The sequence below is a fragment of the Bufo gargarizans genome, chromosome 4, assembly GCF_014858855.1.
Source record: "Bufo gargarizans isolate SCDJY-AF-19 chromosome 4, ASM1485885v1, whole genome shotgun sequence".
Lineage (NCBI taxonomy): Eukaryota > Metazoa > Chordata > Amphibia > Anura > Bufonidae > Bufo > Bufo gargarizans.
Window position 1 is genome coordinate 367,136,062 of NC_058083.1, and position 16,312 is coordinate 367,152,373.

The window sequence follows — 16,312 nt, forward strand, 5'->3', positions numbered from 1 at the left end:
CTTACAGGGGGGTTATCAATGACAGGGGGTGATCAGGGTAATCAGGGTGATCACCCCCCTGTCACTGATCACCCCCCCTGTAAGGCTCCATTCAGACATCCGCATGATTTTTTACGGATCCATGGATACATGGATCGGATCCACAAAACGCATGCGGACGTCTGAATGGAGCCTTACAGGGGGGTTATCAATGACAGGGGGTGATCAGGGTAATCAGGGTGATCACCCCCCTGTCACTGATCACCCCCCCTGTAAGGCTCCATTCAGACATCCGCATGATTTTTTACGGATCCATGGATACATGGATCGGATCCACAAAACGCATGCGGACGTCTGAATGGAGCCTTACAGGGGGGTTATCAATGACAGGGGGTGATCAGGGTAATCAGGGTGATCACCCCCCTGTCACTGATCACCCCCCCTGTAAGGCTCCATTCAGACATCCGCATGATTTTTTACGGATCCATGGATACATGGATCGGATTCACAAAACGCATGCGGACGTCTGAATGGAGCCTTACAGGGGGGTTATCAATGACAGGGGGTGATCAGGGTAATCAGGGTGATCACCCCCCTGTCACTGATCACCCCCCCTGTAAGGCTCCATTCAGACATCCGCATGATTTTTTACGGATCCATGGATACATGGATCGGATCCACAGAACGCATGCGGACGTCTGAATGGAGCCTTATAGGGGGGTTATCAATGACAGGGGGTGATCAGGGTAATCACCCCCCTGTCACTGATCACCCCCCCTGTAAGGCTCCATTCAGACGTCCGCATGATTTTTACGGATCCATGGATACATGGATCGGATCCGTAAAAATCATGCGGACGTCTGAATGGAGCCTGACAGGGGGGTGATCAATGACAGGGGGTGATCAGGGAGTGTATATGGGTGATCACCCGCCTGTCATTGATCACCCCCCTGTAAGGCTCCATTCAGACGTCCGCATGATTTTTACGGATCCATGGATACATGGATCGGATCCGTAAAAATCATGCGGACGTCTGAACGGAGCCTGACAGGGGGGTGATCAATGACAGGGCGGTGATCAATGACAGGGGGGTGATCAGGGAGTTTATATGGGGTGATCAGGGGTTTATAAGGGGTTAATAAGTGACGGGGGGGGGGGTGTATTGTAGTGTAGTGTGGTGTTTGGTGGGACTGTACTGACCTACCTGAGTCCTCTGGTGGTCGATCCTAACAAAAGGGACCACCAGAGGACCAGGTAGGAGGTATATTAGACGCTGTTATGAAAACAGCGTCTAATATACCTGTTGGGGGTTAAAAAATTCGGATCTCCAGCCTGCCAGCGAGCGATCGCTGCTGGCAGGCTGGAGATCCACTCGCTTACCTTCCGTTCCTGTGAGCGCGCGCGCCTGTGCGCGCGCGTTCACAGGAAATCTCGCGTCTCGCGAGAAGACGCGTATATGCGTCCAGGAGGAGTAAAGCAACCACCTCCCGGACGCATATACGCGTACAGCGGTCGGGAGGTGGTTAATACCCCTGAGGGTCATTTTGAAAACCTGGTCATGCCATTTGGGTTAACCAATGCTCCTGCGGTTTTTCAACACTTTGTCAATGACATCTTTCATCATCTGGTGGGGAGGTTTGTCGTTGTATACCTTGATGACATACTAATTTATTCGCCTAATATGGAGACTCATCAGGATCATGTGAGACAGGTCCTAAGAGAGAATAAGTTGTATGCTAAGATGGAAAAGTGTGTATTTGCTGTACAGGAAGTGCAATTTCTGGGTTACCTGCTTTTATCCTCAGGTTTTCGTATGGATCCCGAGAAGGTCCGTGCCGGGATCGACCCGAAAATCTGAAAGCGATTATGCAGTTTTTGAGGTTTACCAACTACTACCGTAAATTTATCTTGAACTATTCATCGGTGGTTAAACCTTTAACAGACATGACTAGGAAGGGTGCGGATATTTCTGTCTGGTCTGATGCAGCATTACAGGCCTTTTCTGCTGTGAAAGAATGTTTTGCTTCGGCCCCTATTCTGGTGCAACCGGGTGTGACTCAGCCATTTATTGTTGAGGTTGACACGTCTGAGGTAGGGGTAGGAGCAATCTTGTCGCATGGTCCTTTACCTAGTAAATGGCGCCTATTGCATTTTTTATTTTTCTCTAAAAAACTCTCTACTGCTGAAAGGAATTATGATGTGGGGAATAGGGAATTGCTGGCCATTAAGTTGGCGTTTGAGGAATGGCGGCATTGGTTGTAAGGAGCAATTCACCCTATTACGGTAATTACGGATCACAAGAATCTGTCCTACCTGGAGTCGGCTAAGCGACTGAACCCAAGGCAGGCCAGATGATCATTGTTTTTCACCAGATTTAACTCCATCGTCACTTACCGCCCTGGGGTTAAGAACGTCAAGGCGGACGCTTTGTCGCGTAGCTTTCCTCGGGGGGGGGGGGGGGGGTGAGTCTAATGACCCTAGTCCCATTTTATCTGAAGGGGTAGTCATATCCGCTCTTTATCCTGATCTCGAGGCCAGGGTGGTGGAGGCACAGGAGGATGCTCCGGACTCTTGTCCTCCGGGGAAATTGTTTGTTCCCTCCGAATTACATCACAAGGTGTTTGAGGAACATCACTGTACGGTGCTTGCTGGGCACCCTGGGAGCAGATCGACTGTCAATCTTATCTCTCGCAGATTTTGGTGGCCGGGGTTGCGTAAGAGTGTTGAGGACTGTGTGTCAGCCTGTGGTACCTGTGCACGTGCTAAGGTGAAACATACTCGGCCTTCCGGATCTCTGCTTCCATTGCCCATCCCATCCAGACCTTGGACCCATTTATCCATGGATTTTATCACGGATTTACCGAATTCTTCGGGAAAAAACGTGATTCTGGTGGTTGTAGATCATTTTAGTAAAATGGCACACTTTATTGCATTACCTAGTCTACCCAATGCTAAAACTCTTGCACAGGTGTTTGTCAACAACATTGTGAAACTACATGGCATTCCCTCTGATTTGGTGTCCGATAGAGGGACTCAGTTTGTTTCCAGATTCTGGAAAGCGTTCTGTACTTGTCTGGGTGTACAATTGTCCTTCTCTTCGGCTTTTCATCCTCAGTCGAACGGACAGACGGAGCGCACTAATCAGAATCTGCAGACTTACTTTTGTTTCAGAGAATCAGGAAGAGTAGTCTTCATTTTTGTTGTCAGCTGAGTTTGCTATAAATAACAGTAGACAGGAATCCACTGATAAGTCACAGTTTTTTTGGGCTGAAAGATTTTGGAAGGCACTCCGTCAAAAATAAAGGAGTATGTACTCCAATTGGGAGGTGCTCGGTGGAGAGGCTGTTAATGCCAGTATCAAATAATATATGGATCCACGGCACTCTCGAGTAGTAGTAGTAGTAGTAGTAAAGAAATATTTTATTGTAATGTACAACACCAACTTGAGTGTAGTATAACTAAAGAGCAGGGCCAACGTTTCGGTCCAATCTGACCTTGATCACGGCCTATAGTCAATACAGAAATATTTATATATAACATCAGTCAGTTGTTGGGTCACAATAATCAAATATAAGATATAAGATGAAACAAAAATAATCCACATAGGAATAAGGTTCATAAATAATCGCTAGTGGGAATTAGTCTACCCAAAGGTGGAAAAATGAACTCACAAGGTGAGAGTGAGTCAAAACCATATCGAACAGCAATATTTTAAATAAAGGTTGTTAGCCACAAGATTTAATTCTATATAAATTTAGTTTTAAATAAGATATGGATGACTAACTGTCAACCCTGTAAGACAAATTATCAACCATGGTGTATTCAGACAGACAATAGATGTACTATAAAGCAAATAGTCTACTAATCATGTACAAGAAACAGTAATATGCAACAAAAGGGGCTATATGCAGAGTTACAAGGGAAAATGACATTTTGACTAAAGCCCAAGATGCAAGTCAACAAAAGATTTAAAGAGATGGTCATATTCTTACCTATATGCTGTGGAAACAATGTATGCTCGTTGGTGGTATAGGAGAAACTGAGACTGTGCGGTCTATTTATAATGGGTCAACTCGTGGAGAGTGGCGTCTGACGTCATTGATCGGCGTCTAGTGTGTATGTGAAGCGCAAGGCGCACAGTTAGGGCGTCATAGTTGAGCGTCCGGTTGTAAAGTGGAACGCACAGTGGCAAAGATCCAATTTGAGCATGCGCATAAACTATTCTATAGTATCGTCCGCCAGAGCGCCCAAGTTTATAGGACATCAGGTATATATATAGTATAGACATGGGAGAGATACATTATAAGTCGGCGTCTGGTGTGTGAGCGAGGCGCAAGGCGCTCAGATAGGGCGTCACAGCTGAGCGTCAGGTTGTAAGGTGGAACGCACAGTGGCCAAATTACAATTTGCGCATGCGCATGAATTATTCATTAGTATCGTACTCCAGAGCGCACATGTTTCCAGGGCATCAGGTATATTAGTATACATTTTGAAACAAGTACAAACAGTATAGACATAGAGGGTAATGAGAGAGACAGGTTGATGGAATAATGATGGGAAGATCAAGATCGGCATATAGTTGAATTTGAGAGTATTATTCATCACAAATTGTTGGTTTGGATAATATAAATCATCACAATGCTTGCATCTTGAATTTTGACATCGGCGAACTAGATAACCAGTCTCAATCCTCATTGATCTCATAAGGTGTCTGGATTAGTTACAAGGTTAGATATGACACAAATTAATATGTTAATGTGAAATAATGAATATCTCAAAATAGTATATAGTAGTACAATTATCGAAAAAAACTGATTGAATAACTAAAGAAAGTTATGGCCATCCGCAGAATTATATTCATCAATATTATCAAAATATCATAGTATCAATCATGAAAATTCTATTTGGATGGCATTCATATTGTTCCCTAATTATTATTATATAGTAATGAATAGCATCAGTTAGTTGTAGAATTAATCTAACAAGAATTAGTATATATTAGGAACAAAATATATTTAAGGGCCTACCTAGACCTATGTATCAGCGCGTCTAGATAGGAAGAAGATAAGAAAGACATATGGTTATTAAAGACAAATGCAGTCAAGGGCCTAGTATAAAGAAATCAATATGAATATTATATTAATTGTACAGAGACATCAAATCAATAAATCAAATTCACGATTTAATCCATATGGTGTAATGGTCTTAAGGTCATAAATCCAGAAGGACTCTCTCTTGCGTAATAGAAGTTTACGGTTGCCTCCACGCCTTGGCATTGATACGTGGTCTATGATCTGAAATTGTAGCTGACTAACTGTATGTTGTGACTGCAGAAAATGGTGAGGGATAGGGAGTTCGGCCTTTTTGCACCTGATGTCCGATTTGTGTTTGCTGATCCTGTCACGAATGGGTTGTGAGGTTTCGCCAATGTATGTCTGGCCACACGGGCACTTAATCATGTAGACTACATAGGATGTTGCACAAGTATAATAGCCTTTGATGTTGTAAGTTTTGCCAGAGTGGGGATGGGAAAAGGTATTGCCTTTTTTCACGTTAGTGCATTGAGCACAATTTAAGCAGGGAAAGGTGCCAAATTTCGAAGGAGCCAGAGTGGGCTGAATAAATTTAGGTTTTAGAGGACCAATATCAGCACGAACCAGAGAGTCTCTAATGTTGTGTGGGCGCTTGTAGCACATTCGCATTGGGAATGTGAACTCTGGAATCTCAGGATGGAATTTTTTAAGTAATGACCAGTGTTTCCGAATGATTTGGTGTATCTACGGTACGAGTGGATGGTAGGTGGTAACGAATGGTATGCGTGGAACAGGAGTTGGTTTATTAACTGATGTGGTATATGAAGCTATTTTTTTGAGTTCAGTGTCTAAGAGTGTTTGGGGATAACCACGTGCACGGAATCTTTGGGACATTTCTTGGAGACGTATCTCACTGGTGTGGGGCTCAGTCACGATTCGTCCAACTCGCAGAAATTGGGATTTTGGTAAGGATATTTTGGTATTATGAGGATGATTGCTAGAAAAGAGAAGAAGGGTATTTCTATCGGTCGTTTTTTTGTAAAGATCTACCGTTAATTTACCATCTCTTTTCACTATTAGCGTATCTAGAAAGTGAACAGAATGTTCGCTAATAGTAACTGTAAATTGTAAATCAGGTGGCACATGGGTTCCATCCACAGTTTGGTACATTTTCTGGTGCTCAAAATTCCGGCATTCTTGAGGAGGAACGACTTTCCTCTTCTTTGTCTTCTATTTGGCAGAAAATCCAAAATAACCTGAAAAAGATGGGCAACAGGTATAAGCGTGCAACTGACAGGAGACATATGTGTGATCCGGACCTGAGAATGGGTGATTCTGTGTGGTTGTCTACAAGAAACATTAAACTTAAGGTACCTTCTTGGAAGTTGGGCCCAAGATTTATTGGTTCATATAAGATCACTGCCATTGTAACCCTGTAGCCTTCCGTCTTGAACTTCCTCAGGCATTGAAAATCCATAACGTATTTCATAAGTCGTTGCTAAAGAAAGGTGTCAAATCTGTTGAGCCATCCTCCTTACCTCCCACTCCTGTCATGGTGGACGGCAATTTAGAATTTCAGATCAGCAGGATTGTGGACTCCTGAGATCCCTCCAGTATCTCGTTCATTGGAGAGGGTACGGACCAGAGGAGAGGATGTGGGTTCCAGCGACCAATGTAATCTGGCCTGGTGCAACTGGCCAACCCCTACCATCCCTGCCTCTTCCTCTGCCTGTCATTTTCTAAATGACCCTATGATATTATGAGTGCGGGACAATAGCCCTGCGGGCGGCCTGATGCGCACAGCATCATAGTAACCTATGATGCTGTGGCTCCCGTGCGCACGACGTATGCCGCTCTGGGACATATGGCCCGCAAGAAGGTATATAGCAATAGCACCCCTCAATCAGTATTTTGTGGAAGAAGGTATATGGCAAGCCTCAATCAGTATTTGGCAGAAACAGGTATATGACACCCCTCAATCAGTAATTTGTGGAAGCAGGTGTATTGCAGCCCTCAATCAGTATTTGGTGGAAGAAGGTATATAGCAATCGCACCCCTCAATCAGTATTTAGTGGAAGAAGGTATATAGCACCTCTCAATCAGTATTTGGCGGAAACAGGTAGGTATATAGCACCCCTCAATCAGTATTTGGCGGAAACAGATATATGGCACCCCTCAATTAGTATTTTGTGGAAACAGGTGTATCGCAGCCCTCAATCAGTATTTGGTGGACAAAGGTATATGGCAACCCTCAATCAGTATTTGGTGGAAACAGGTATATGACACCCCTCAATCAGTAATTTGTGGAAGCAGGTGTATTGCAGCCCTCAATCAGTATTTGGTGGAAGAAGGTATATGGCACCCCTCAATCAGTATTTGGCAGAAACAGGTAGGTATATAGCACCCCTCAATCAGTATTTGGCGGAAACAGATATATGGCACCCCTCAATTAGTATTTTGTGGAAACAGGTGTATCGCAGCCCTCAATCAGTATTTGGTGGAAAAAGGTATATAGCAATCCCACCCCTCAATAAGTATTTAGTGGAAGAAGGTATATGGCACCCCTCAATCAGTATTTGGCGGAAACAGGTAGGTATATAGCACCCCTCAATCACTATTCCAAGGTTAGCCAACAATACACGAATGTGGGTTATGAATTTGGGGCAGGTGAGGTGAGTATCGTAGAAAGGCAGCAACGGGCTATAGGGCAGTTTGCCGTTTAACATGTTCAATAGCTGTTGGAGAACATGAACAGGGCACCAACGATGTGTGGTAGGAAAATATGACACCTGAGTCGGGGGCCTACCTGAGACATATTGTGGTAATTAGCGAGAGTATGAAACCGTCTCTGGTACCGTTGAGCTGTCTGACGGTGACAAACCTATCACTGTTAGGAGGGTAAGTAAACTCTACTGGTCTCAAGAAACCGTAAAAGGCCAAGTACATAGCTGCTTTCACTACTAAACTTTGCTGGGCACCGAAAGGTTCTCTGTCCAGCATGTCGGACAGATCACAGAAAACCTTGCCGGTAATGGGTTGCCGGCAAGTGCGTCTCTTGCTTTGATGGCATGGATAGAAAACAAGGAACCCTCCTCCGTGTGACTCATGGCTCTGAAATGCTGAACTCCCGCGTAGGACTTGACCGTGGAGTGTGACAGTTTCAAATCGGTGTGACAGTAACCAATGAATGCTAGAATGTACTCAACAAACTCAGTGTTGCCTTGAGGAAATTTGCCCTGGAATTTGCGCAAAGCTCCCCAACCTGTCTGATAGGCCCTAGCAGTATTAGGCGATAGGGATTTGGCTAACAATGAACGCGCTGTGGCTAGATGAGAGTCTAGATTAGGGTCAGAGAGGCGTACGGAGGGACTGTGGCACCGATGACGTCTGCTTCTGGACAGACCTGCGAGAAAAGGGAAAAGTTAAATCGAGATAAGGCATCGGCAGCTGTATTGTTGGTCCCGGGGATGTGCGAACATATATAGCGGAATTGGTGTTGTAGAGCAAGAAGAACCAGACGTCTTACAAATGACATAACGTGAAGGGACTTGGACGACCCGCTAGTCAGAATGTCAACGACTGCGGCATTATCTGAAACAAATGATACTGTTTGGCCAGGCCAATCTTGACCCCAAACATGGGCAGCTACTACTATGGGGTAAAGTTCAAAAATTGCCGAAGTGTGAAAGAAACCTGGGATAGAGCTGACTTCATTTGTCTACTAGCCAGTGGGTGCCAAAAATAGCTGCAAATCCTGTATTTGCTGCGGCATCAGAAAAAACTACAGGAGAGTTGTTGGATATTTTCGGATTGAAAAGCGAAATGCCATTCCACTGCCTAAGAAAGTGGTCCCACATGTTTAAGTCTGCAATGACTAGCTCGTCCAGGCATATGAGGCTATCCTGGGAGGGGGCTGTAGGGAGGAGTGTGAGCAAACGAGAAATGAACGCCCTACCTTGCGGAATGATGCGCAAGTTCAGCATGCCCAAGAGTGGCTGTAGCTCCACTTTTTTGACCACCCTGGCCAACTTGAAATTGTGGATGACTTCCCTGATCCTGTGTAATTTGTCTTCCGGCAATCTGGCTAGCATATTGTGGGTGTCCAAAATGATGCCAAGGAAGGTGATTGTGGATGGGCCCTCAACCTTCTTGGGAGACAGAGGAACGGCAAGTTGACTGAAACAGTTTAGAAGTGGATAAAGGTCTTTTGTGGTGGAGTCAGGGTGTTCGATAATTAGAAAATCATTTAGGTAGTGAATGACATTACTGCAGTGGAATTCATGGACTAGTATTCAGTGGAGAGCTTGGGCTAACTGGTCGAATAACCATGGGCTACTCTTGGAGCCGAATGTGAGTTTGGATGCAAAATAATAAAGACCCCTTCACTTGATACCATACCACTGCTACAGAGACGGCTTCATAGGCAGTAATTTGAAGGCATCTGAAATGTCAGCTTTTGACAGGATTGAGCCGGGGCCTAACTGCAATATGATGGCGATGGCTTGGTCTATGTACGAATATCTCATGCTAACTTCTTCTGACGGAATGAGGGAATTGATGCTGGGAATGGAGGAACCATGCGGGGCAGACAGGTCGATAATCAATCTCTCTTTCTTGCTGAATTTACCGGTGACTGACCCTCCACCGTTCGAAGGGTGAGGATGAAAAAAGGCCTATCAAGAAACCTTTAACTAACTCTGCTGTGATCAATTTATCAGAGACATTTGGGTTACGGTCAGCGGATTGTACATTTTTGCATTCGTGCAACCATCCCAGTGTCGAAACCAAACGTGAGACCTATGACTAGGAATTCCACAAAACCTGGGTCGTGATGGTAGCGTAAGAACCTTTGCAAGCAACCTACGTTAACGACACACATGTAACTTTTATCCGATTTTAATGAACAGACTGACTTAGGATGGGCTCTGAAGCAGTTAGAACAAATATGCAGCAAATGACACTGACTATAGTTACAGGATGAGTAATTGAAATTGTTGCATATCTGTGACCTACCAAGAAGTTTGATGGGTCTACCTAATTTGTCTACCTTGCCAGAGGATTTCTGCGGTTCAGAGGGCCCGGCAACCGTAACTGTGGAACTGAACTCAGCACCGGGAGCGGCCTTATGACACCATACTGTGGAATGATAAATGGATTGGCACAGGGAGCATGATGGGGCCCCCAGACTAGCAAAATGCCTGCAAAATATCTGTGTCGATGTTGGCCCAGTTCGTAAGGAACTGGAACTGACTGAGAGCAGCTGCTGCCTTAGCTGAGAAAGAACAGTGGTAGTCATAGAAGGAACTACCACCGTACTTGTGTCCCAGTTTGGTTACTCTAAACAAATACAAATCTAGTTCTTCCCTCCGGTCAGGATGCACTGAGCAGATCACGTGTCTGTACAAACTGAAGGCAAGAACAAACTCTGGTATGGTGAGCTTGCAATTCAGCCTGTGGTCCCGGCCTCTTAGGACCACCGGCTGAATTGCAAGCTCACCATACCAGAGTTTGTTCTTGCCTTCAGTTTGTACAGAGACGTGACCAGTAAGCGAAGTATTAGCGGTACCGCGGGACTCAACCGCATCCAGTCTGGTTTGGATATCCGAGACGGACGAAGTCAGGTTGTTCTTGCAATTTGTGCAAGGGAAGTCTGTACTGTGGTCAGGGAGACCTCTTCCTGACGTTGAGGGCATGAGCTAGCGATGAGCAGACGATATAGTTCGGCTTTTCTGGCAGTAGCGGGAAACGAGATACCCCTTTTTGATAGTTCCGACATTAACCTGGAATACTGCCCCCTTCTGACATCCTGGTGGCGTTCTCGTCGACCGAAGCCTCCACTATGTCTGATGCGTGTGCCATTTTCCTGTGGATACAGTATGCTACAATGAATCCCGGTAACCAAGCCGTCACCAGAACCGCGTGGCAAACGACACTCGTGCAAGACGTGAGAAGGCTCAAGACCATGCAAACTGTGTTGGATATATATGAGGGATGAGTGACACGGTGAGCCTGTGAAGCAACCTGAACTGAAAGCTGAATCCTGACTTGTCCACAGTGACAGGTATGTCAGGTGGTGATACGGAGCTAACACTACCACCTGACAAGAACTTTAGGATAGAAATAGCAAGTAAAGGCTGACGTCTACCATACTGTACCCTGCTAGTTGTAGGAAGGAACGTAAAACACGTAGAACCACAACACGGATCCTGAAACAAAAGGAGATGTAAGAACATAGCATACGCGCTACACCCAATGCGTGTTGGCACATGGATGAAAATAACGAGTAGACGAGTATGTGCAAAAATGCGTCATCGTTCTTTTTTTTTTTTATTATATATATATATATATATATATATATACACTTATTTTATATATATATATTTATTTGTATATATAAATATATATATATATATATATATATATCCTTTTTTTACATGTAGTAACTGAAGTGGCCACTACAGGGAACTGTGAACTGTGACTCTCCTCCTGCCTGCAGTACCGGACCACTAGAGGGCACCAGAGACACTACCAGGAGCATCTGTGGAAACCGAACAGCAGATCAGTGCAAGGCAGGGGTGAGTGAGTGCGGGATTCGGGATCGCGCTGACACGTGCCCCTACGATTCATGCCGCGTGGAAGCCGAAGCTGCCTGGCAGAACACTCTGGTGCGGTGTAGCTCCCCCTTACCTAGGAAGCCGGCACCGCCGGTCAGACTTTCGACATCAGAGCTGCGATACGAGGCAGCCACTTACCTGATCTTGTCGCGAGTTTGTCGATGTAGTTTGTGAGGCACGAAAATTTCGCAGGCTAGAAGCAAAAGCTGTAGCGCTCCACCACACAGAAACGAGGCCAGTGTTGAAACGACGTTCGTTGAGGGAGGGGGCATACTGCCAGGATATAGGCAGCAGTGCCCCTCCCACAAATACGGGCCAATGGATCGGCCTTAAAACTATTTCTATGTTATACTTATAATATACTTTCTATTACAACCCTCTATAGCACACCTATCGATGGCACACCTATACCAGTCCTTAAAAGGACTTTTGTGGCCTTATTAGCTAGCGTTTAGTGTCCCTAACTGTCCCTGCTCCAAAATGCAACCTCTCCCTACACTGGCCAAACACATAATGTAAAATGGCTGCCAGATCGGGTTCTTTTATAGGGTTGGGGGTGTGTCCGTGTGCTGAAACGTCTCAATTGGCTGTCCTGTCCCACCTGATGGATGTGTCATGGGTCAAAGTTTGGCACTATGCAAAAAAATATGGCGTGTGCGAATATCGCCATATGTTTGCATGTTTGGCGAATAGCAAACGAGCAAAGTTTGCTGCAAAATGATCACAGGGCAAACCGCAAAGCCATATCTATTGAGAAATTCATGAGGGAAGAGGAGCTGACACTGACGCGCCAAGAAAGCGAGATGGACACCAGGACAAGCGAGAAGACAAGCAGATGAGTCCGAGGAAGAAAGGGAGAGCGACTTGGCAGATACCAGAAACCCTGACGAGAGACCTGTCTACACATCATTTATGAGAGAGCTTCTAACTGAAGCTATGGACCCTTTGGTTCAAGAGCTTAAAGACATGCGGAAAGATCTGCTCCAGCTTGGGGAACAAGTTGAGGCCTTGCAGTCAAACCAGTCGGCGCTGATTGAGTTAGATTAGATGGTGATCCGGAACTTGGACAATGCTCAAGCTCATATTAACACCCTCTACAATATGATAGAGGATCAAGACAACAGAGGACAATGAAATAATCTCCGTCTGAAGTGATTTCCCAAATCCATTCCGGCGGATTCCATCATGGCCGCCCGACTGACTTTTTTACCTCATTGCTGGGGGCTGATGACACAGTTAACTTTACCATAGACAGAGCGCATCGGGCACTGCGCTTCACACCTAAGCTTAATGAGCCACCCAGAGATATTGTGTGCCGGATAGCAAATTTTTTGGTGAAAGAGAGGATTCTGAAAGCAATTGGTGCTGGGCCTCACATTTGCTGAATCTCCTGTGTCCATCTATCAGGACTTGTCCTCCCAGAAACTCTGCAGAAACTGTGTTTTTAAGAATGCTGCCAGAGGTTCTCAAGGAGAGGAAACTGACATACCATTGGTTGCAATCCTTTGGCCTCCTTTTAAATTGCCCAGATAGGAAGCTGGTTGTCAGGGATCATGGAGACCTCTTCGGAGTTTATACTGCCCTGGATATCAAGGACTTACAGATTGAAGATTGGAACCCTGCAAGGGAATTGGCATCCTTACCGGAGCTCCCAATCATAGAGCCGTGGTCACCTGGACGCACGCGGAGACACAAGAGGAAGCACAGAAAAATATCCCCGAACCATCTTCAAGCTAACCCAGACTGAGATACTAGTAAGCTCTCTGCTATCTATACAAGGCCCAGAGCCTAGCTGTTGCTGGAGCAGCTACCTCGCTGAGGGCCTCAACCTCTATAAATCCGCCAAAGAAGGTCCCCTAAAGATATTCACCAGGGATTTACCCTTCGTTCTAAGTTGCACTTATCGTTGTTTTACCCTCTTTTTGGGCTTTCGATCTGAAAAGCGGATCCCTTTGCAACATTTACATTCTCCATCTTCAGTCTTCTGTTTCTTACTGAAGGGATTTGCACTTTTTTTTTAGCCATATCCCGGGCCTCACCCATCTAGAAGGCCTGCATGTCCTAAGATCCACTTTTCAACAGCTTACACTTTCCCTTTCCTTGTCTATTCCCTCCAACTCACTACTCTATGTGCAAGAATACGATTGAGCTAACTCTCCAAAGAAAAAAAAGGGAGGACCTGTATGGTGCCTTCTCTGTATATGACCTTTCCACCTGTTTATTATGGCCTCTATAAAACGATGTTCCTTTAACGTGAGAGGGTTGAACACGCCATCCAATAGAAGCCAAATATGTCATATGGTACGTTCAGACAGCTTTCCTCTATAGAACATCTCTCTACATCTCCTTCTTTACATCTGGCATGCATTTGGGGCTTTTTCTGGTTTTACACTTTCCTTGCCCTGGCTGCTACCTAATCCAGGGCTGGCTTCACTCTCAGCTCTGACACTTAGCATGAGCTCCCATCCCCTCTCTAGTCATAAGGGTGTATTAGACAAACTAATAATTGGAAGAAAATCGTTATATAATTTGCAAAATACTGATATTTGTAGTGTGTAATAGCTGCTATCGATCAAGAAATTGCTCAATTATCCTGGCACCAGATATTTCAACTTACTAAAAAATGATCGTCCATCGGGATGACATTTCAGCACATAATAAGTCGTTACCTGCTTGTGAAGACATCATAATATAGGAGTGGTATCGTCTTTGTGGGCGTACAAAAAGGAGTGTCTACTTTAATTGCATCTGTTTAAATACGTGTCCATATAAATAGAGAGTAGATTTCAGTCACTCGCAATTTTCTATACCATTGTTGATGAACATGCAAATGCTCAAACATTGACTCGTATTTTGCTACATACTCTCACTTATAAAAGGTAATGATTGTTTTCATGTTGTAATGTTTGTTGCTATGTACCTATGTCTGCATACATTTTAAATGTTTGAAGCAACATACTACAGATAATGCTTTCCATATAAGTTTTCCACATTAAAAGTTAATTGTCATTGTTACCAAATCGACCTAATACACCCTTTAGACTCACTCCCACTCAAGCACTCTAAGACTGGTCTAATGCCTCCTCTCTATATAGAGAGGGTGACAACAGCCCCACCAAGTGGAGGGTGTAAATATGGCCTATTAAGTCCTTGCATAAAAAGTGCATTTTCAGCACCTCTGCAGTATACAGTTGATAGAAAAAGTATGTGAACCCTTTGGAATTATATGGATTTCTGCACAAATTGGTCATAAAATGCGATCTAATCTTCATCTAGGTCACAACAATAGACAATCACAGTCTGCTTAAACTAATAACATACAAATAATTAAATGTTACCATGTTTTTATTGAACACACCATGTAAACATAAACAGTGCAGGTGGAAAAAGTATGTGAACCCTTGGATTTAATAACTGGTTGAACCACCTTTGGCAGCAATAACTTCAACCAAACGTTTCCTGTAGTTGCAGATCAGACGTGCACAGCGGTCAGGAGTAATTCTTGACCATTCTTCTTTACTGAACTGTTTCAGTTCAGCAATATTCTTAGGATGTCTGGTGTGAATCGCTTTCTTGAGGTCATGCCACAGCATCTTAATCGGGTTGAGGTCAGGATTCTGACTGGGCCACTTCAGAAAGCGTATTTTCTACTGTTTAAGCCATTCTGTTGTTGATTTACTTCTATGCTTTGGGTCGTTGTCCTGATGCAACACCCATCTTCTGTTGAGCTTCAGCTGGTGGACAGATGGCCTTAAGTTCTCCTGCAAAATGTCTCGATAACTTTGGGAATTCATTTTTCCTTCGATGATAACAATCCGTCCATGTCCTGACGCAGCAAAGTAGCCCCAAACAATGATGCCCCCACCACCATTCTTCACAGTTGGGATGAGGTTTTGATGTTGGTGTGCTGTGCCTCTTTATCTCCACACAGTGTTGTGTGTTTCTTCCAAACAACTCAACTTTGTTTTCATCTGTCCACAAAATATTTTGCCAGTACTGCTGTGGAACATCCAGGCGCTCTTGTGAAAACTGTAAATGTGCAGCAATTTTTTTTGGACATCAGTGGCTTCCTCTGTGGTATCCTCCCATGAAATCCATTCTTGTTTAGTGTTTTACGTATCGTAGATTCGTTAACATGGATGTTAGCATATGCCAGAGACTTTTGTAAGTCTTTATCTGACACTCTAGGATTCTTCTTCACCTCATTGAGCAGTCTGCGCTGTGCTCTTGCAGTCATCTTTACAGGACAGCCAGTCCTAGGGAGAGTAGCAGCAGTGCTGAACTTTCTCCATTTATAGATAATTTGTCTTACCTGAAAGTGTCCTTTCCTTCTCAATGCACCTTGATTCCTTTCTTTGTCTCCAAAGACAGGTGCCTGGAGAACTTGTTTCACATTGACACATGCAGTATGATGTCAGAAACAGTTCTGTTTATTCTTAATCATACGGGCCTTTTATACATCCATCCATACATACAAGAACAGCTGCAGCTCTCATTACAATAATGCTGACTAGGAACAGTTCCTTATACAGACAGAAGGTCAATGTAAATATAGTCACCCTCTAATATGATGTCACCCAATCTCCTGTCCTTCATACAGATCATATAGCTTATTCTATTTAACCCTTCAATCCCCTCTTAAGTCATGAATATGACTTATCTTTTTTTTTCTCATAGAGAGGTAAG